The sequence below is a fragment of the Leuresthes tenuis genome, unplaced genomic scaffold (genome assembly GCF_036924035.1).
Source record: "Leuresthes tenuis unplaced genomic scaffold, fLeuTen1.0.hap1 SCAF_1, whole genome shotgun sequence".
In the NCBI taxonomy this organism is placed as follows: Eukaryota; Metazoa; Chordata; class Actinopteri; order Atheriniformes; family Atherinopsidae; genus Leuresthes; species Leuresthes tenuis.
The window spans coordinates 5,789,075-5,806,656 of NW_027325355.1; the positions used below are offsets into that span (position 1 = coordinate 5,789,075).

Genomic DNA, 17,582 nt, shown 5'->3' on the forward strand with positions numbered 1-17,582 from the left:
GTCCCACAGCGAAGGTCCCCTTGGAGGCTTCTGAACTCAGCCATACAAGGTCACACACACATCATTCAAAGTTTGTGTGTGACAGGAAAGACTCAGCTTTAACCGGTGTAAAGGGCTTGTTAATAGCTTATACGGCTTTGACACAACGGCAGTTTACGTTTTAGGTGTCCAGAGGAGCTAATTTTCTGGCTCCCACTCTAATCCTCACTCTACAAATCTTTAAAAAATGATTTTTGCCTCACAGATTTCTCACAAATCCCCTCTGAGCGCAGAGAGAGAACATTAAATCCCATTATAAAACGGGCGAGGCCTGAAATCAGTCGGAAAAATAATTTTAAAACTGCCATAATAAAGGAGCCACGGGGGTTAGAAGAATAAAAATGACACCGCTGGCTTCCCCCGTCCCTTCTGGCGCTCACGGTGAAAGAATTATTCGGATACGACTTCTACTTTTCGAACAGCAACCGTTTGTTCCAGATTTCTTCCTCAAAATGAAAACCCCATGATTTTAAGGGGACAAAGTGAGGTGCAGATTTGTCAGTGGGCACGTGCAGCTGTTGCCCACAGCAACTAATTAGGAGGCCAGACTCAACGAGCCCCAAACTGTCCTATTTTAGAGGGCAGTAACTCAGCCATACGGTATCACAGAGACATCATTCAAACTTTAAAATGTTCACAAGACATTCAGCTATTATGTGATTATACAGCTTTTTCAAATATTAAGCCAATTGTGAAATATGACAGTTTAAAAAAACATGAACATTTTTGCTCCTTCTTGATTTTTATGAATGAGAAGATTAGAGTGGCAGACTGATCATTTGAACTTTTTCTGATATTCAAACAAATGCCTCTAACTTTCATGCTGTTTACCTCAGACAAACAAATTATACCTTAAAATGTAGGTACACTTGTCCTCTTCCAGCTGATGTAACTACTAAATAGCTCACATTTACAGAATTTCAGCTATGAGCCTTGAAGCGAGAGAAACCTTTCAATTTCTCTCACTAACTCCAATGGAAATTTGGTGGAACGCCAGAGACAGGTTCAACTGTGTTCAACCTGCTGCCGTTTAAATTTTTTTCACTCCATTGAAATAAAAACTACATTGCCGCGTTCCTCCAAGCCTTCTGCTTCTTACGGTCTTCAAATTATTTTCCTCGCTCTTCCGGTTTTCTCACAGGAGGTCATGCAATTTCTGCAGGTTATACAGGGAGAGAGCTGCAGCTGTTGACAAACATTGCTATCACTGATGACATCACTCTTCCACTCCCTGCTGTATATTACACTGAAGCCATTTTAACTATTAATCACTTGATTTCTGATAAATTTCCACTAGATTCAGCTTTTTGAGCATGTTCAACTAATCCCATTCAGCTACTTTTCTTTCTTAAAGCTCCAGCTCCTTTCAAAAAGACATTTCAGGCCTTTTGAAACAACATGGCGGCCCTATTATAAAAGCTTTATGCCAGCCTGTGTTCACTCATGTTTTCCATTATTCAGAACATATTAACAGGTTCATGCCAGCCCCTGATGAGACAAATGCGCGCGATAGCGCGCACTAACTCATGTTTTCCATTAATCTGAACAGATTAATAGGTTCAGGCCAGACCCTGATGAGACAAATGCGCGCGATAGCGCGCACTAACTCATGTTTTTCATTAATCTGAACAGATTAATAGGTTCATGCCAGCCCCTGATGAGACAAATGCGCGCGATAGCGCGCACTAACTCATAAATTTCCTTTAATCTGAACAGATTAACAGCTTCATGGCAGCCCCTGACGACACAAATGCGCGCGATAGCGCGCATTCACTCATATGTTCTCCATTATTCTGAACAGATCAACCGGGCCTTATGTGTCTAAAGCAGGCAGATTTCACCAGAACAAGCCTGAATCTCATATTTAAGACTGGATTATGATCATATAATGCTTGACTGGCAACTACCAGCTTCTCTGTGTCTGTGTGTGGACGGGCAGAAGACGGGCAGCAGCTGGGCACCCATCAAAATTTCTTCAGAAATTTTCTAGTTTCCAATACAATGGAGAAATGGATGTGAAACAGAGCTGAGCTCACATTAAACACATGTTGGAATAAAAACTGTTCAAACGGACTCTGCTACATTTTACTCTGTTACAACATTTACACTCAGCTCACCTCTGAAAGGATGGATGTTGGTCTGATTTGATGTAAAGAGGTAGATCCATTGACTCATTGCTCTTAAAGGAGACACAGCTGGGTTCAGGTTCAGGTTCAGGTTCAGGTTCAGGTTCAGGTTCAGGTTGGTTCCTGTGAATAAAGGTGGTTTGGTGATGTGAGTGCTGAGCTCTGACATGGAGAAGAGTCATGGACAGTTAGAGGTCATCTCACCTCTGAGCTTTGCTCTGGCTCTCATGTTCCCCACACAGAGTGGTTTTAGTGTCCTCACACTGATCCATGCTGCTGAATTCACATCAGCTCACACACACTTTCTACCTTCATCTGCAGAGGAAACACAAATCATTCATCTGCACATCAACTCAAATCCTCCTCTCCATCATTTGGGCTGTAAAAAGATCAGCTGCTGTTCTTCCACCAGTCCACTAGAGGGAGGCATGGAGCAGCACAGACATCATGATGATGATGATGATGATGATGATGATGATGATGATGATGATGATGATGATGATGATGATGATGAAACATTTCCATTTACTGACACACACTGATTATCTGAACCTGCAGCATGATGATAAATCTGATATCTGAAACACTGATGGGCTGAATGCAGGACTGAACTGACATGAACAGCTCCACTGTAGATAAGTAGCAGCAGGACTCCAGAAATCCATCCTGCAGGATCACTGCAGTCTGACAGGAACCACCAGGGAGCGCTCACTCCTCTGTGTTAAATATTATTCACCCACTGATGAGTCCACATGATCACACACAGAGGCTCCAGACACACCTTAATTATGATCCTTCATAAAACAGGTTGAGTATCAGAGTCCAACAGGATCAGAGTCCAGGATTAATCTGGATCTCATGTCAGGACTCTATTGTGAGTGTGTTCAGAGAGCAGTGATGAACAGAGTGTCAGTGAACAGCACATTCCAGTCAGAGTTCCTCTGTTGGAGGAGAAAACAGCAGCAGACTGAGTGGGAAACATTTCATGTTGGTAACAAGCTGCAGCTCCTCATCAACACACACTGATTGTTGCTGTTTACTCTCAGCTCACATGACTTGTGTCTCATCAGCAGAGGAAATCTCTCTCTGCTCGGAGACTTTGTTAAATGAATGTGAAGTGTCACTTACTCAGCTTCTTCCATGAACTTCTTCCCTCTGCAGCTCTCTGCTGTCTGGACCAGGTCTGTGTGGAAGAAGAGGAAATCCTCTGCTGCTTCTCCGACATCAGTCCTCTGTGTCTGCAGGCTGCCGTCACTCTGAAACTCTGCAAAGCATAAAAGAGTCTTAAAGTGATCAGAGGTCAGCTTTATATGACACACTCAGGTGTGTTCAGGTGTGACTGATGATTTCTGACTCTCCTTCAGGGGCTGCTAAAGTACACAGAACCTCTTTTTAAGTAGAGGCACATCTACTTTTGTAAAAAATTAACTAAAATACTTTGTCAAAAATAAAAGTTCTGCTTCAACTTAAAAAGTACGGGTTCTGAAATGTACCTTTTTGGTCTAAAAGTACAAAGTAACCTGTTTTAAGGGAAATTTCCACAGCTCTGTGAATGCAAAGCTAACTGAACCTCACATCATCACCTTTATTCAACCAGGAAGTCTCACTGAGATCAGAGAGCTAATGCAAGAATGTCCGGATCATCATCTGATCTGAGGAATCTTATATCTCTGTGATTTTAAACTGGATGAAGAAGGAATTACTGAAGATAATCTACACTGTCAACACATTTGCCAAGAATCCTTCTTCCAGCCGACAGCTTCAAACAGTTAAACACAGTGATGGATGAGGACTAACTTCCTGCTCTGAATCTACACTGTGAGCAGAGTTCACTTTCATCCATGTCATTAGTTTCTGACTCTTCTTGTCACAGACGCCACGCTCAGTCTCTTCGTCTCTGTCTCGTTATTTTGTTGTTATGTCTGTCACCGGCTGATGGAAACACCACCCATTACTGTCCCATCCATGTAGGCTGAAAGCAGTCCTAATGTTGGGAAGACTCACAGTGATGGAACAGAATAAGTCGCTGATAATCACCAGAAAATATATCAAAACGACGGTTTAGACTGGGATTTGTACTGTGCAGGAGCTCTGTAGTTTTAGTGCTGCGACAGATGCACCAGATGTGTGCAGGGAGACAACATCTGTCATCATGTGACAAACTGTGAACACATCAAGGTGACATCTCTCAGGTCTGCACAGCAATCAGAGTCATCCTGGATCCAGCTGTCTGTGTAAAACTGATACTGATAAAATGTTAGAAGTCTCCTGTGTGTCTGTATCAGCTCCAGCAGCGGTGCTGTAATGGTGATGATGGGATGAGACATGAATACCACAGTTTTTCATATTTACAGTTAACTGGAGTTGATTTATCTATTGTCAGGAACCAAAATAAAACTAAATTGTAAAAAGCTCAGGCTGAAATTATGACTTCTGTGTTGTTCGGGTCGGTTTCGTCCCAGTTACAAAAATAAGATTAGAAAGCAATAATTAGAGCCAACGCTGACATCATCAGGGCACTGTCAGCCAACACACTGACAGCCAGCTCCTCTCCTCATCATGTGAGCTTTAGGGGATTCTCAGTTTGCCTTGTTATCCAGTTTACCTGCACAGAAACAGAACAAGCAAAGACGGGCATGTCCACACATGTGAGCTCAGTTCAGTGTGGAGTTGGTGACCTGCAGAGTGCACATCTCCAATGTGCAGCATGCCAAAATGAAAAGAAGATTCTCAGTGAGAGACGTTCTGCATCATATTTCTGGTGAAAATGAGGGAGAGGACACAGAGCAGCATGGAGATACGGATGAGCAGGTTTCTGAGGAGGAAGACAAAGTGGAATATCATCCAGAAGACACTCATCTGATGAGGAGGTCACCGGTGCTGAAGCTGCTCCTGCTGAAAGACTCAAGTCCAAAAATGGTAAGATGTGTTGGAGCTCAGTACCTCATGATGTACATGATGGCAGGGCAGCTGCTGCAGATGTCATCAAAATGACTCCTGGAATCACAGGGTTTGCTGTGACCAGAATCAGTGACATCAACACATGTTTTGAGCTATTTATGCCATTAAAAAGAGTCAAACCTTGAAGGAACAAAAGTCCATGGCAACATGTGGAAAGACACTGATGAGGAACACCTGGATGCTTCTTCTTTTTGCTGGAGTGCACAGATCCTGCAATGAGGCCACTGATCGTCTCTGGGATGCATCGACAGGAAGAAATATTTTCGAGTAACAATGTCACTTCAGACCTTTCAAATGATATCAAGAGTCCTCAGATTTGACAACAGAGATACCAGAGAAAGATCTGACCAGCCTGCTCCCATCAGGGCTGTCTGGGACAGATGGGTGCAGCTCCTTCCACTGTCTAATGTCTTGTTTAATGTCCAATTGTTTTCTCCTCATACATTTTTTTGAACAGGGAAACATCTGAAAAACCTTTTAAATCATTATGTTGAGAATTCCAAAGTTTGACTCCTGCAGCTGAGATACACATTTGTTTTAAATTGGTTAAATTGGTTGTCCCAGTAGAGGGCCTGTGTAGAAATCCCTCCGTTAGCTCTCCTATAGCCGCAAGTAGCCACATAACAGCACCTATGAACTAACAGAGCTATAGTACACGTTTGTTCATTCATTTTTCTTAAAGTATTGGTGAAATAAAGACAGATAATGCCTTATTTAGAGGCTGCATCATCCCATTAACTCCATTATATGGATATACGCTGATTGCGAGTTTTCTAAATAGCTCCCGAAGGACGCCGACTTTCGCCAAACTCTTCTGTGAGTAGATGAAACGTATTTCATGCCAGAAATAAGGTCCAGGTTTTAAAATACAGGAGTTCCCCTTTAAAGCAACTCCTCTCACACCAAAGCTATTTAACTCTGAAAGTTATATTGAATGATCAATAGTGTGAAAAGCTTTCTTCAGCTCAATGAATGGTTCATATGGTAAACTTCTTTCTGTCCGTTCCAGTTGGGATTTCTTCTGTCACCTTCATTATTGCTGCAGCTGTAGACCTATTTGAACCGAACCCATATTGACTCTCATTCAATAAGCTGTTGTTTTCAATAAAACTATCTAGTTTCTGAACAAACTGTGAAAGTATTGATATTGGTCTGCAGCTGTTAAAGCCATGTCTATCTGATGTCTTTAGTTGAAACATGTGATCACCTTATGACACATCAGGAAGTTGATCAGCTTCAGCTGCTGCTGATTTGTTGGCAGACGCCTCAGTTTCTCTTTGGCTCTCAGTTTGCTGGTTCCTGGATTTCCTGGATCTGTTGACATGTCCCAGGTACTTGTTGTGTTTGATCCTCATACATTTAACTTTGTCCTTAGAAAGGATGAGTTCCAAAAAGGGAAACAGGGACTGCTTTTGCATTTGACACAGCCGATATCATGCCAATGTTCATTTGGGGCTGCAGTTTTTGCTTTAGTTTCAGACTTGTTATTAGGCTGGAATGTTGAGGAGTTTCTGTGACAGATAGGCTCCAGTCCCCCTGAAACCATGATTTAAAGAAAGTGGAAGGATGGAAAGTTTTGGGGACATTTATTCATTCATTCCACTTCAGCATTTCTGTTTCAGGGAAGATTCCAACTTTAATGACATTTTTTTTATCAGATTTAATGTGAAGTTATCCTGAAGAAAATGAATATGACCACTTACAAAACAATAATGGACTTTTAAATCAGTTTTTCAAAGAGGTAAGTTATGGTTGAAATTTCTTATGGCTTTGATTTAGATTCAGTTTGATGGTCAGTTCACCCCCAGACGGTGCAACTTAACCCCTGACCCGGATCAGCTTAGCCCTAACCTGGGGCAAAGAGGAAGCCTTTAGCTTATAATTCACTTATAAAAGGTGACAGTGGTGTAGATCCTTTACAAGCACTGATGCCACACTGAGAAATATTCAACTCCCAGTAAAAGTTCTGCATCTAAAACCTCACTCCTCCAGAAGAATTGAGACAGATGAAGTCACTGTGAGCAGAGCAGTGCTGGAAGATGATATGACAGAGTGACCTAAATGAGGTTTATGTGTGCGCTCATTTCCAGTGTTTGACAAAGATTGAAAAGTGAATTTATTTGAGTGATTTCCTTCCTGATGTGAAGTATGTCAAGAAGCTGTCCGTGTTGAGTGAGCAACAGCGCCTCCTGCAGGTGTAAAAAGCTTGCAGCACCTGGTATTCCCAGGCGGTCTCCCATCCATGTACTAACCAGGCCCGACCCTGCTTAGCTTCCGAGATCGGACGAGATCGGGCGTGTTCAGGGTGGTATGGCCGTAAGCGAGAGAATCAGTCACAAATCAGCTTTATATAGATGCTGAAACAACATCTATCACTGTGTTCTGACTTCTAGAATATAATGTAACTGTTTAAAAATTAGCAATTTGTGATGATTTCATCTAACTAAGCAGCCTCGGTCTCTCTGTGTGACGCTGAACACAAAACTACACACAGGGAACAGAAGAGGTCGACAGACACTAAGTTATCTGAGAGTCTCACTTTCAGCTGCAGAGAACCAACACGAGAGAGAAGAACATGTGCAGGATCAGCATCAGCTTCTCAAGCCAATTAGGTGAAAAACTAGAAGAAACATATGGTTCAAGCAGCTATATAATAGATATTTGTTACGGTGACTCAAACAGGCCTAACGTTGGCCTGTTCGGGCCATGGTTAAAGCGAGTTTGGGCGGTTTCCCACCATAGTCCTGTGATTTTCTTAAAACCTTTTTACAGTTCCAAAGCCTAATTACTTTGAAAGTCCCACATTTGAAATGTTGTAGCACGAGTTTTCCGTTTTCACCAAGTTGACAGGATGGCATTTTGGCCGGACTTTCAAATTTGCAACGTGGAAATAACGTTTTTTCAGTGAACGCAGCATGAATGTGTCTGACGCAGAGAGGAGGATAAATGAGGTTTTTCAGTGTCAGATGTTGGGAATTTGTTTGACTTGTGTAAATCGCTCAGGAAGCATGACAATAGCCAACCAGCTGGGAAATGCTTGCTATCCAAATCTTGCATCCTTCTCTGGGTTCCCTTGTTCATGTTGTAACTTCTCTTCATTTGAAGGTGACTCAAAGATAAACACAGATTATCCCAACATTTCACACACATGGACTTTAAGAAAATGTGTTCATTGTCAGAGCTTCTTGTGCCATGATAGTTAATGTTAATGTCATTTTTTCAGTTCCCTCAAGTACTTAAAACACAGTCGGACTTTGGTCACTTTTTGGGGTCTAAGTTGTTTTCCAATGTGCAATTTTACTGTCAAAAGTATTTTTAAACCTCTGATTCTTTTTAAAAGAAATCTGTCACGATTTAAGTTTTGATTCTTGTCTTGTCTCGTCATTTCCTGTTTTATTTTGAAGTCACTAACGTCCCTCTCCTTTCAGGTACCTTGCCCTTCCTCCTGTGTCTGCGTCTGATTGTCTTCCCTGATTCCAAAGTGTTTCCAGCTGTTCTCCTTGGCTCCTCTTGTGCTCTAATAGTCTGTGTCTCCCTTGTCTTGTGCCAGTGTGTTGTTTCCACCATGAGCCTCACCCTCGCCTCTTTGTTCCACAGCCACAGCTTCCTTCAGCCTGCAGTCGAGCGTATCCTTTGTTGTAATTTATTCTTTATCCATAGCTTTAGTTTTATTACGCTCAGTTTCACAGCCTGGTTTTGTTCCTCTGTTTTTTGGAGGGATCTTTGTTGTAATCTTTTAATCATCTCCGTTAGCGGAGCTTTTGCGTTGTTAATTGTTTTAGTTTCATAGCCCTCCGTTAGTGGAGTGATTTTGTGTTTTGCTCTTGGAGGATCTTTGCGCCGCCGTTATAGGTGAGCTGATAGATAACTGTTAAGGTTTCATAGTGCCTCTGTTTCTGAGAGAGCTTCTTTTGTTTAAGTCCGCCTCGTTAGGAGAGCGTGCGAGTTTCTTATCTTTAATAGCTCTTTGTTTTCCTCCTGGAGTGGAGAGGCTTTTGGTTTGATCATTTTCACAGCTGCACTCTCCTCCTCCATAGTTATTGAGGAGAGTGCTCAGGAGTTTCACAGCCCCTTTCTTTGCTCTGTGAGCAGATCATCAACCTGTTGTTTATATGAATAAACAGTCTTGACTTTGAACTCGACCCTGCATCTGTGTCCTGAGGCCTCGACAAAATCTTGAGACATATTTTTACTTTGTCTAAATTTAAGTTTTAGACTAATTGTCGAGCAAATTGTTGGTCAGGAACATCCCTCGTGGGTCCAACTCGCCTCAGCTGAACTCAGATGGATCGTCCCAAGAAATCTACAGTACATCCGATGTGATAGAAGTACAACCTACAACCCCTGTAGAGCTTCTGTTGCTGCTCTCTGTCACAGCTGTGGATTGTTTCTCCAGTCAGTAACTTGTTTGCTGCTCTGTCAGATAATGCAGCGACACGTGTTTCCTACAGACTGTCACAGACATTTTTGTGCTGTAGCTTTTGAACGCTGCTTTATCGACAGCTTAATTTAACTTAAAGCAGCACTTTGCTGCTTGTTTCCTCCTCTCTCCCCTGCTTTTTCTGCCTCTACTGTCACTATCAAATAAAGCAGAAATGCCTCAAAAGAATCTTAAATGTTTTCTAGACTGATGTAGTCCAGCGGCTGGCTTCCAGCTGTTAGCATCACACCTTAGCTTAGCGCAGATCATGTTCACTTTTACAGAGTATGCCACTGACTTGTATCCACTGCGATTGTTTGAGCTGAGCTGAGCTGAGCTGAGCTGAGCTGAGCTGAGCTGAGCTGAGCTGAGCTGAGCTGAGCTGAGCTGAGCTGAGCTGAGCTGAGCTGAGCTGTGATATTAGGAGCTGAAAGGCAGCTGCTGGGTGTACAGGAACAGAAAGAGACTGATCATGTTGTCTCACTGTGAAAATGATGGAGAAAGGGTTAACTCCCAGATCCTCCGAGTATTCCTTTAATGCACAAGGCTGGAAGGCAGTGTGGGCAGGACAGATGACATGGTGACAGTTTCCAACGTTTCCCTGCTGTAACGTCATGTTTTTGTTGGCTTTCATCACAGGATTGTGACACTGAGACCTGGGCACAGGTATCTGTCGGGCTGCTGGCTGTTGCCCGTGAAGATGTGCAGCTCACTCCAAACCAGCTGCACCTTCACCCGGTGTCGACTAGCATCATTGCTGAGGGAGGTATGGTGATGGATGGTCTGCAGAACCTGCCGGAGGCTCTTTGCCTCGTCTTTGGACTGTCACATGCTGCACATCTGGACCCTAAAGCATGAAAAACACTTTCTGTCACTGCAGGGAAGTAAATTGCTGCTGATATCAGACACACAGCTCACACAATGAAGGAAGTCTTCCTGCTCATGATGACAACCATGAGATTTTGAAAGCTGTGGCTTATTTGGAGAAGAAGTTTAAACCTTTAGAAGCTTCGTTTGTGCAGTATGCTGATAAAAGCCATAAATGTCCTCAGCTGACTCTCCTGTTGCTGGCCAGCCTGTTTCTTTCTGAGTCGACTCCGGAGCAGCGAGGTCTGTCGTTCCCTCATCTGCTGTTCCTGCTAACAAGCTGAAAATGAGTGGACAGCATGTTTATTCTGTGGGTGCAGGTGGTGAAGGAAAAGTGACCCATTCCTCTCCGGTGTGTTACCCTGCAGGGACACTCGGTGAAGCGTGCTTTTTACTGTCTGAACCGTGTCCGATCGGTTTGCTCTGCAGAGATCTGATGTGCAGATTTGTCTAACCTCTGCACCAGATGTTCTGCAGGTGGTGAACGTCACCGACCTCCACCAGGACACATTTACTGGTGTTCGTTTGAAGCTCAGCAGCCCTCGTGTGTATCAGTGGAAACCTGAGGACACACCAGTGATAACAGATCTGATGCAAAGCGTTTGCAGCATTGTTTCTCCAGTAGACTCAGATTTTATCACCTTTAGATTCACGCTGCACTGCTTCTGCGTCTAACGGGCCTGACAAACCTTATGAAGAGAACTGGTTTGGTGTGCAAAAAGAACCTTTTGTGACCGCTGATCTGTGCTGGAACACGTCTGCTTTGCTGGTAACTCTGACACCGGGCCAGGACAAGCTTTACATTCTCTACCACTCTGAACCTCGTGTTTCACTCTGAGAACACAAGACAAATGGCAAAGGACAGTCTGTGAAACAGAGAAAACACGTGTGACTGGACATTTACTCCAGACAAGCACCCTTTTTGTTTTTTTCTCCAAACTGATGACAGCAGAAGGCACATTGGTCCATGGTGGAAGCTCTTGGACAGATTTTTAGTTATTTCTCACAAAGAAATATTCTTGAGCTGAAAATGGTCTCATATCTGGTATTTGGACTCAAACAAATCTGTTCTTCTGACACCACAGAAAGCAGAATTAGAGGTAGATATTTCCTGGAAACGTTTGCAGCAACAACTGCGATTAAAAAGTTAAATCTGTCAGGATGATGCTGCTGTCTCAGCTGAAATCAGCTTTTAATTCTATCTTGTTCTTTCCCTCTCAGAGAACACTGGCAGAACTCTTCTGTTCGGTGGGGCAGACCATCACAAGGTCCCACCCACCTGCAGAGCCTGGTAGATGCAGATGTTTTCAGAGCAGCTGGACGGGCCACAGGACATTCCTTTATTCATGGAGGTCCTCGCTTCGCTGGACTGAGCCCATCCATGTTGCAGCTTATCGTTGGAAGTAACCAGGAGTCTGCTGTATTTGAGCTTTCTGACTGCCCTGATCCAGATGTTGCTGATGTGGCATCTGCAGCAAGTGTTCCTTCAAGTCATCGTTGTATTTAGTCATGATGCAACTTCTTGAAATGAACTTGAACTGATTATTCTGGTGCTATCATGCAGACATGTTGACTTTGGATCTACCACAGAAAGCATGGTGCGCATCAGTGATGGAACGCTGCCTCACGCTGTTAACTGGAGCTTGATAGTCAGAGGGAGCCGACTCCACCGGAGCGATGTGAGCTGAACAGCCTGGCCTTCAGCTGGGCTCTTCCTCCCATTAATGATGACAACAGAGAAAATCCTGCAGCATGCGGTCTGAATAAATCAAAATGAAATGAAGTACATGTGGAGAAAGATTTGAATGTATATTAACTGCAGAACAAACTGATCCAATCGTCTCTTTTTTCCACCAACAGCTGCATCTAAATGATGCTTTGCAAACTCTCTGATCCTTTCTGTAGGTCATCGAACGGAGACCAACACAAATAAAGCAGCTACGTCAGGGGCTGAAAGACAGCGGGGTTCCCAACATGATCAAAGAGCGTCCTGCCCCAGCTGCTGTCCTTTTCCAACATCTGCACAGCCAGCTGTGGACTCACAGGCTGCTCACCTGAACATGCTGACTGCTTCCATCAGTACCAGCAGGGCTTTTATTGGGATTGTACTTATAAAAGTGGAATAAGGCTTTAAGTGGAACATGTTGCAGTTCTATCATTCAGAGATTACAAGCCTCCAATGTTCTATCCAATAAAATGTGCTTTTATAAAAGTGCTGCTCTGTTCTGTTAATAAACCCTTTCAGTTTACAGCCTCTGAGGCTGTTTTTACTTCTCAGACCATCCTGAAAAGGATCATGAGGCCGATGCCAGATAGTGAGGATGAGCACAGCAGCCTGGAGGAGACGTGCAGCTCAGGCTTTCTGAGAGACCACACTGAAAATGCTCAGATTGTAAATGTTCTCTCAGAGAAACAGACCTGAACAATGTTCATCTCCTAAAGCTGCTGCTGATTCTTCACACTGACTCCATATTTCTGAAACCTGGTGGTGGAAAATCTACCCGGTAACAAGATGGAAACATTGTTTTATTTTACCGCAGAAAGACCAGTTTCTTTTTACAGGTGAAGCAGAGATTCTTTGATCTTTGGGTAAACTTGAGAAAGTTCTGATGTTCAGCATCTTATTGGCAGCTTTAAATACTTCTGACTGTGTCTCTGTGGGCTCCTCTCAGGAACTGCACCAACTCCTGAAGCTGTGGACAGGTTGGAGTATACCTCCCCAGCACCTGTATGCAGGAGTTCCTCCTGAAATGACCACGCCTGTAGCCTCAGCCTGCAGGACCTGCTGAAACTGCCTCTGAAGAGCCAAAGCTAGCAGACATTCAGAGAAAAGCTCCAAGCGTCTGTTAGAAGTACAGACTTTGGCTTTGGAATGATCTGATGTGAATAATGTGAGAAACTGAGCGTCTTTAAGGTGAACATTTCAAAGTTGGAGCAGTTAGTCTGTTCCTCTGTTTCATGCTGCTCATTGAAGGCTGTGGAGCAGTGAGCCATGTTAAGGCTTTACCTCATTAACTGGAAGTGTGTGAGGTTGGTAACAGTTCAGGAGAACTGAGAACAAACATTTCAATCTGAAGTTTTATTTACAAATGTTAAAGTTTGGTTAATAAAGACGATTGAACATGAAGTGTTTGGTGCACTTTTCCATCCAGCAGTGTGTGAACGTTGGTGAACTCGTCCAGTTCTGCTGTGGCTGCATCAGCTGCTGTGGTGCGGCTGCATAGATGTGGAGTGCATCCATGAAGGGAACATCGGGGTCAGGTGACCTGGCCATGTTCTCGCTCAGGTGTCCTTCAAGCTGCACTTGGGCTCCTTCAACTCGGTCCGTTTCACCTCCGAGGTCATCAGAGCCGTGTGGTCCATCCCAGTCAGTCCCACAGTCTGCCTCCACCTGAACACAAATAAAACACCATCAGAGTTTTAAGCATATTCAATAGTTTGTAGGCTTTCTGGAGACTTAAACAAAAGCTTTGGCATCTTCAGATGTTTCACTGAAACATTTTCAGTTGCAGTTTTAAACTGAAGCTATGAAATCAGTTCTCCTCAGTATAAACATTAAGTTATGTAATCTAGCCAAATCATTTTAGGCCTTTTAAATGTATCATTTAAATAATGGCTCCTGATATGATGCACTCAGCTGTTTTAACACACCTGATCAGGATCCTGAAGGTGTCTGAATGATGTCCAAAGCTGGTGGGGAGACTGGCTGCCTGCTGCTCTCAGGCTGTGATGCTTCCAAGCATCCATGAAGAAGGAAAGTTGCCTCTGCAGCTGAGGCAGAAAAGCCCAGTGGAGAGCAAAGAGATGACTCATCATCAGGGGTCAAAAGCCCTTCTCTCTCCAGGCTGAGAAACAGAGTATGGAATGGGTCAAGGACTGGAATGGAAACATCTGTCCATCAGCGTTCTATCCTGGAAGAACAAGAGACATGATTCAGAGAAACATTCCAAGCAGGAAGAGAAGATGTTTCTGCTCTGAATTAGAACTTCCAGCTGGTGGATGTTATGACTCTACAATGAGGAAACTGATGCTCATAAGTTCAGTGATGGCTTTAGAAATGTGTGTCCAGCCTAATCTGGTCTTGGTGGAGCACTCGCCTGAAAAACTAAGTCTGAAAAGGTTTGATGCTGCTGCAAATACAAACAGTTCCAACACAAGAAATAAGAAGAAGGAAAACATGTCTGAAGGTCTTTCCCCCTCAAATATACTTTACATTTAGGAAATGTGAAAAAACAACAGGCTCTGAAGCAGATGACAGATGTCATTCATGCTTTGTTCAGTGTTTTCTGTCAGTAATGGAGGACAAAGCAGAGTTTGTGAATGAGGCCAGTGAGAGTCCTGCAGAGGAACAGCAGGATGAACGATGGGGAATAATAACACTCGTTATGTGCTCTCCTGCAGAGCTTTTCTCATAATACATCGCTATGGAAACCTCACCGTTGGTTACGGACACTCCTTCCAGTAACGTGCGAGTCTGGGTTCTCTCCTCGCTGTTCCACCATGAAATGGGCGACCTCAGTATTCTCAGCAGCCTGTCAGAGCGCACAGGTGATGGCAAACCAGACGTGTTGATGGCACCAAGGAAGCTCTCCAGCACTGGAGATGCTCCATTGTTTGTTGCAGCAGACAGATGAACAGTTAAACGGCTGAAGCATCTATTCCAGCGTGAAGGACAAAGAAAAAGAAGATATAATGCATCAGATCTAAATCTGAAGAAGGTTCATTCACAGCTTCTTTGACACAAAGCAGAGAGACTGCACTGATGCAGCTTACAGAGGACTTTCACATAAGGATCCACTTCATATCAGACTCACTTTGCAGCAGCAGTCCCCTGGCATGAAGGAATGATTTCATCATTCTGTGTCCTGTGTTTGGGGGACTTAGTTGGATTTCTGCAAAGACGGCATCCAGCTCTGCGTCACTCAGTCAGAACAACATGTCCGACCTAAACCCCAGGAACTCCACCCGGGGAGTCTTAAGGTCGCTCAGGTTAGAATTCCACACAAGACAGACGTGATTTCATGTAGATCTCATGGACAGACATCGCTGCCAAACATTCCCACAATGCACTTGGGCCTAACAGGTCTGGCAGTCTTTCCCAGCAGTGGATCCACTGACCTGTATGAACTGCCTTTCTGAGCTAAAATCATCAACTGGTTCACAGCTACGAGCCCTTAACTCACTGAACAAACTACAGCTGCAGCAGTGTTGTTCAGGCTGTTCACAGCAGAGTTAAACTGCAGTTTAACTCACTGATGACAAGGTCTTCTCCTCCTGCCTGATCCCATGAAGATAAACTCCTCTGACACACTGATCCACCTCCACACCTTCAACACCACATTCACTGAAGAACCTCTGCATCCTGCACTCTGCTCAGTTCATTCCTCTGTATCTTTATAGAAAGTGTCTTTCTGTCTGAGAAACACTCAGTGTTGAGCAGAAAGTTCACTCTGCACATACCTGCCTCTTTCATTCAGAAACACAAGCGTCGCTTTGAAGATACTTTGCCTCTTCACATAACGTGTCCATGGGGTGTTCATGACAGGCAGAGACACAGATGCAGCCCATACTGAGGTTAAAAAATGTGCGACATCTAGTGGTTGTTAGGATAACTGCACGTGAAAAGAAAAATGCTGGCCATGACATAACTATTTATTATTTATTATGTTTATGTTCTTTTTTTTATCCTTAACCACGCTTGTTTTCTAATAATAGTTTTTTCGTATGACTAATCATTTAACCAAGTGAAGCTATTTTCTAAAACCAACCGGAAAGGGACAATGTTTGAAGTGAACTCGTTTGTTTACGTGTAACCATGGCAACCAACAAAATGACGTCCGTGCGGGGAGAGTCGCGTTATTTAAACATGCGTTTTAGGCTATACTGCATTTGTTTTGTGACTCTGACCAGGTGATGTTATTGCCTAAATCCAAGTATGAATTGATAAAAATGTGTTAAAGGAAAGTGTTGATATGTTCTTAAAGAATTTTGAAGCAGAGTCGGTCTCACTTGACACAAAGTCAGTTGGTTAACAGATGAGTTCAAAGGCATTCAAAGGGGCGCTACAGATGTCAGCAAAAGCACAGGTGTGTCTGCTTGTATGAACATTGGACATAACATCAGTGATGTAAGTTGCTGTACTGTAGAGATTTTTGTGGAGCCCAGGAGGAACACCTGCTCAAAGTTAATGCACCCCGAGCCTCGGGGCTGTTGTAAGATTAAAAAATGGAGTCCCAAAGCTGTAAGCTCTGGACTCCAGGTGGTGGCTTAATGTCTTCCCCATCTGTCAGGGCATCCTACCGGCCACTTCACCCAGAGGAGAGGAGCGAGACACCGGCCAGCCGCCTCGATCCAGGACCGACGTTCCTGGACCGAAGAGCCGGCCGATGTCCCACCCAGCACGCTCCAGGCCAGGACAGTCTATCAGACTCCATAACTACCACCTGTATCACTGCAGGAGGGGCAGAGCCCACTGCAGAGACCCTGGAAGGAGTCTGATAGAGAGGCGACCCTTCACGGCTCCTCGAGGGAACGTGTAGGATTAAACTTTCAGTGGTCCTACTGGCCCTATTTATATGATTTCTGCGTTCGAAATATGATCACATGACCAGTAGACACCGTCACTGTTGCCCCGGTTTTTACCATATATGGAAAAAAAGAACTCACAGAACCTTCCATAAATGGAAATCTGCAAACGTCAAACGAATATCCCCAAAATAGGGGTCTATCAGTGACATGATTGGTCACGTGTGCAGGTGAGGTTGGACGTGCATGCGTCACCCCAGCACCTCCATGCTCCATGGAAACATGGTCGGGATCAACATCAGCCTCTCAAGGCAATTCTGTGGTAAAATAGAGGAAACATGTGGTTCCAGCACATATAGAATTGGGAGATATGTGAGAAGTAAGTGAAACACTGATGCTAGATCATGTTTAACAGCTTTAACCCATTAAATACACATCTCTTTTAAAGGTTAACTGTTCTGGCCAACTGCTTAATAATACTTTATTTGTTTTATTACGTAGGATAATGTTTTGCCCTTCTTGTGGATTCAGCCTTGAATCAGTTCATGTGGCAAGGACATCAGATTATTGAGTCCTGATAAGACAACTGAAGGCAGTGTTTAAAAGACATTTTAAATTGGACTTCACAGTATAACTACACATTC

General features: G+C 43.7%; 1 protein-coding gene, 1 long non-coding RNA gene and 1 other non-coding gene across 3 annotated transcripts in view; 1 reads left to right on the forward strand and 2 right to left on the reverse strand.

Moving 5' to 3' along the window:
- LOC140295535 (NLR family CARD domain-containing protein 3-like) overlaps positions 1 to 17,582 on the forward strand; it is a 173,162-nt gene that overhangs the window by 127,713 nt on the left and 27,867 nt on the right. The gene's annotated exons all lie outside the window — the stretch shown is intronic.
- LOC140317870 (uncharacterized) lies at positions 2,163 to 3,430 on the reverse strand. The gene is made up of 3 exons (XR_011917814.1): positions 3,294 to 3,430; positions 2,370 to 2,480; positions 2,163 to 2,288 (listed from the first exon to the last, which is right to left on the reverse strand). It is a non-coding gene; the product is annotated as an uncharacterized lncRNA (long non-coding RNA).
- Positions 7,330 to 7,448, reverse strand: LOC140280165 (5S ribosomal RNA). The gene has a single exon (XR_011909389.1). It is a non-coding gene; the product is annotated as a 5S ribosomal RNA (ribosomal RNA).